This window comes from Poecilia reticulata, linkage group LG19 (assembly GCF_000633615.1).
Source record: "Poecilia reticulata strain Guanapo linkage group LG19, Guppy_female_1.0+MT, whole genome shotgun sequence".
Classification (NCBI taxonomy): domain Eukaryota; kingdom Metazoa; phylum Chordata; class Actinopteri; order Cyprinodontiformes; family Poeciliidae; genus Poecilia; species Poecilia reticulata.
Window position 1 is genome coordinate 495,139 of NC_024349.1, and position 4,817 is coordinate 499,955.

Below are 4,817 nucleotides of genomic sequence, written 5' to 3' on the forward strand. Positions count from 1 at the left end.
ATCAGGAACTGTTCACTGCAGGAACTGTTCACCGCAGGAACTGTTCACACACTATTCTACCCCCCTCCCCCCCAACAATGAAAATCTGAATAGTGTGGTGTGCATTTGTGTTTTCATCGTCTTCCACCATCTATTTGCTGCAGATCTTTGGAAAACAGCCAAATCTCAGCCAGATGGGATCAAACCAGCTGCATCCCCGCAGCATGATGCTGCCTCTGCCGTACTTCTCACTCAGAGACAAATCCAAATCCAAACTGCTTCCGTTTGGTTTCACTCTTCAGTGAAACTACTGTGGTGGACAAACGCTGCAGGCCGAGATGTGACTAAACGGGGTGAACAGTCTCTGCGAGGCGCTGTGTTGGTTCCGGTCCGATTGGACCCGGTCCAGCTGTAAATGTTTCCTCTGACAGATTGAGTGGAGCCTCTGTTTGGACACCTGCAGGAAACGACCAGCCGTCATATCTCAACATTTCATCTCCCAGGCAAATGCGGCGGAGGGCCGTCCACATGACGCAACATTCACTGCAGTTCCTGCTCAGTTTGCTGCCTGTTGGCGGCGAATTCTGACTGACTGGTTAATACAGCAAACAGCTTCATGTACTGAGCAATGAGGCGCTGGTGTTTCAGAGTCCATGTGGAAAAAAGAAGCTTTTCATTTATATAAAAATCCCCTCAGCTCTCACTACGACACACTGAGTGTGTGTGTGTGTGTGTGTGTTTAATGCGTGCAGCAGAAATGCAAAGCAGGATGAGAGGAAACAGAAACTTTGTGCTTTCAGAAACATGGAGCTGCGATCGGACGCACAGTTCAGCTGCTCTGAACGTTTTCTGGTCATAAAGTTTCACAAATTAACTGCATTAATTTGKGTCATTTAGAAAAAATAAAAGAAAAAACGATTTTTTGTTATTCAAGGCTGTATTTTCACCAAGTTACTGTTCATTTATAAAGTTACTAAAGATTTGTTGACTATTTGGTGGCAAATTTAGTTTGAAGCTAAATAAGTTTACCAATAAAATATTTAGCTTCAAACTAAATATTTACTTTGAAAGTCATTAATTTACACACTAGACATTCAGCTCCAAAATTAATATTGAGATTCAAATGAAATATTCAGTCAACAAGTTAAATATTTAGCTTCCAACTGATTAAAGCACAATTCTCTGTTTACACACTATTTAAGTTTAGTTCCAAACTAAACATTTAATTTGAAACTAAATACTTCATGTTACCTTTTTATAATAGTTTATTTGACCTAAAACAAAGTTTGAATCGTTTTAAAGCAAATATAAACGTTTATTAACATGAACGCTTTATTCAGCATCGTAATTTGTTTTAGCTAATTAGCTACATCAGAACTAGCTACATATTTAGCTTCGAGCTAATTATCATCGAAACTATGACTGAATAATTAACCATTATTATTTCAGTACAAATGATTGGTGTTAATTTTTGACTGTATAACTTTTCAAACGGCCTAAACCCAGAAATGGACCAGAMGGGAAAAGAACCGAACCTTTGGACCGGATCTGACTGACTGGGTGGAAACTGGGAATCAGGGCGWCGCAGTGGTTTCAGGCCAGCAGCACATTKAAATGTTGTGGTCAGACATTGGAAAAGCTGTGGAGAGTCAAATGAAGCTAAAGCTCCGTGAACACAGAAAAGCGGCTCCAGTTTCCTCCAAACCAGCCTGAGGATTTAATTTACTCACCTGCAGGTCAGGATGGGTTTCCGTTTCACCGCAGTCAGAGATGAGCCTCCACACCACCAGGGGGCCCCCAGGAGCACCAAGCTAGCATGATTAGTCAATTATTCAGATACATTTATGACGTACATTCATTTTATTCATATACTTCACCCAGCTTCCCACAGAATGATGCTGCCACCACCATGTCAAACCTGCTTCCATAATTTCAGATTTACTCGAGCAGATTATTAAAAGCAAGAAAATCTCTTAAATTGCAAAAGAAAAAAATGCTAAATAATTTTATATTTACTGTAAAATATGTATATATAACTTGTTTCTTTACGCAGTGATGTTTGCCTTTCGGATCTTTACCGACATGGTGGTGCTGAACAGAACCAGTCGGGTCCATTTCTCCCAGTCAAAAGCACCAACTGGGTGGAAACTGGGTTCATACTGGTCAGACTGGTCAGACTGGGAGCATCATGGACTGAGCTCTGAACTCCACCATGTCTGTGGAGCTGATTTCTGTTTTCCATGTTGGGAAACGTTTGTGACCAAAACGGCGTTTTACTTTCACCTCAAACCGAAACGGATGAAACTTCAACCTGGGATCAGAATCATAAACACTCACTTTTATTAGCACATAGAAGCAAACTGTACTCATATATACACACGTCTCAGAGTATTTACAAAATAACGAGCCCATGGATGGTACACATGTATAAAAATATGCATTACATCTATAGAAATATGTACACAATGTGCAAAACGTATGGCATTCCAACAGGAGGCGTGGCATGGGGCAGCGCAGGTCAAGATGGCCGACATCAGCTGATCCGCTCAGATGTGTGACTGAGCAGCTGTTATTGCTTTGAGTCGTCCTCGCCTGCTACGGATCGCCTGGTCCACAGGAAGTCAACCGGGTGTCCAAACCTATGGCGCGGGGGCCAAAAATGTCTCCAGGTGTCAAACATTTTAGTGTTTTTGCAAAAACTCTCATGTTTTTGTTTTTGCCTGAATCTGAACATGACAGCAAGCGATAAATTATTGTAGATTTAAAACGTAAAAAGTTTTTGCAACTTTGCCAGATCAAAAAAAAAAAAATCGTATCCGAGTTTTTTTCAGGTTGATCATGTTTTTCTACATTTTTGTCTTTATGGCTCATCTTGCTTTATTTTGAAAAGTCTACAATTTAGTGACTGATTATACAAATTAAATTTAAAGCAAAAACTTGTGTTGCACTTTTTCCATTTTAATATCTTATATTGTCCGTGTGTTTTTGAAACTTTGGTTTAAATCTGTTTAAAATCTGGACTAAAGGTCAGAGGTCAGGAGGCCCCCGAGCCGCACTTTGGACACCCTGAAGTAAACAGCAGAGAGATAAACAGGAAGTCCTCAGAGTCATCCAACCAATCAGAGGAGAGAAAGAAGTAAACAGCTGCTCGACGAGTTTGGAATAAAACCACAGCAAGGTGATGAAGAGCAGGAAACCGACCAATCAGGTTAGAGCAGACGGTCGCCCTCTAGTGTTCATCTAGAGAACTGCAGGAAAAACCGCAACAATCAGGAAATTTACCTGCAGCTCAACATTCAGATGAGGAAATGGAAACATGGAGTGGCCGACCCAACATGGCAACCCGGTGACCCAACATGGCAACCCGGTGACCCAACATGGCAACCCGGTGACCCAACATGGCAACCCGGTGACCCTGCTAGCTGGACCCAAAACATGCAGAGACGACATGCAGAGGAACAGTAACATGCTTCTCTCTCTCTCTCTCTCTCACACACACACACACACACACACACACACACACACACACACACACACACACATGCAAAAGTATTCAAACTACTGCAGCTGTCACAGTACAACCACTAACTACAGCAGTTTGTTCACAGGATCATTTGTTTGTTAAAACGATAAAATGAGTTGACATGTTATCTAATAAATTCCTTAGCAACAGATTAAAAATGTCAAGTTTTGTTTTTTTAGCTGGTGGAACATTTGAATGTTCCTAAAGAGAAGCATAAAAACATCATGTGCAAAGTTTCCTGGGTTGTTTTTCCATCAAGCATCTGACTGAGAACCAGTCGTCTCCCCCTGCTGCTTTCTGGAGCTTCTCTTTCCACATCCTCAGATTCTACAGATTATGGATCCGGTCAGCTGGTCAGATTAGTCCTGCAGGTTCACACCTGGACGGACCGTCTGGACCTGGCCGACTCGGACTGACTGGCCACTTTGCAGCCCCCATCTTGGAGAAGTTGCCAGTTTGGGTCTGGGTCGGATCGGGCCCCTGTTCCTGGCTGGTTGGGGAATGGAGGCTCCTGCCTCCATCTGGAGCTTCATGCCGCCGTATCGTCCTTCTAGCCAACCTCAGATGACCTCTGACCTCTGCCTGTCGCTGCCTCAGGTCTGAACGGTTTCCTGTCGTCTGTTTAGTTCATTACTTTTAGAAACAGTAATTATTACTTTAGTTTCATCAGAACAAGATTAGTCTACAAATGATGGACTTATTATTAAATACGGGGGAAAATGCAGTTTTATACTTTTACCTTTTTGTCTTTTGGTTTGTTTTACTTTATATTTCCTCTAATTCATATAAAACACGTTGAACTGCTTGAATAAAATGAAGATTTTCTGGTTTTTCCTGTTGGATCAGGATAAAAAAAATGTTTTTTCTTCACATTTCAGAACAAAAAAACTTCATTTTGCTTTAGATTGTAAAATATTTACAGAAATGCTTGATAGAAAAACAGCTGATCATATTGTGATTTATTTTTTATGCTTCCCTTTATTACGATTTTTTCCCTCATAACCATTTTATTTTTCCACAATAAAAACTTTGAAATAGTTTTATGTTTTACTTGCTCTTGAATTTTTAAAGTCGAGAGAAAAAGATTCAGAAAGCTTTGATGTGCTGCAATGATCAGAGTTCAGACACGGCGGTGGCAGCATCATGCCTCTGAGCTCTGGATCCCAGAGGAACCGACAGCGAATAACCACCAACCTTACAGGCCACCGTAGCTTTGACTTTCTATTGGTCGCCTCGCAAGTAAGCCAACCGGGTCACCAGAAGCTGCAGCACCAGAACCTGCAGCACCAGAAGCTGCAGCTCCAGAACCTGCAGC

The 4,817-nt window shown here is 41.6% G+C and overlaps 1 protein-coding gene across 2 annotated transcripts in view; it reads right to left on the reverse strand.

Annotated features, from left to right (window-relative positions):
• Positions 1-2,296: 2,296 nt before the first annotated feature.
• The window catches only part of mrtfba (myocardin related transcription factor Ba), a 20,086-nt gene continuing 17,565 nt past the window's right edge, over positions 2,297-4,817 (reverse strand). For both annotated transcript variants that reach the window (XM_008436248.2, XM_008436247.2), the window contains exon 17: positions 2,297-4,810. The gene's annotated coding sequence lies outside the window, so the exon portion shown is untranslated. The remainder of the gene's footprint in view (positions 4,811-4,817) is intronic.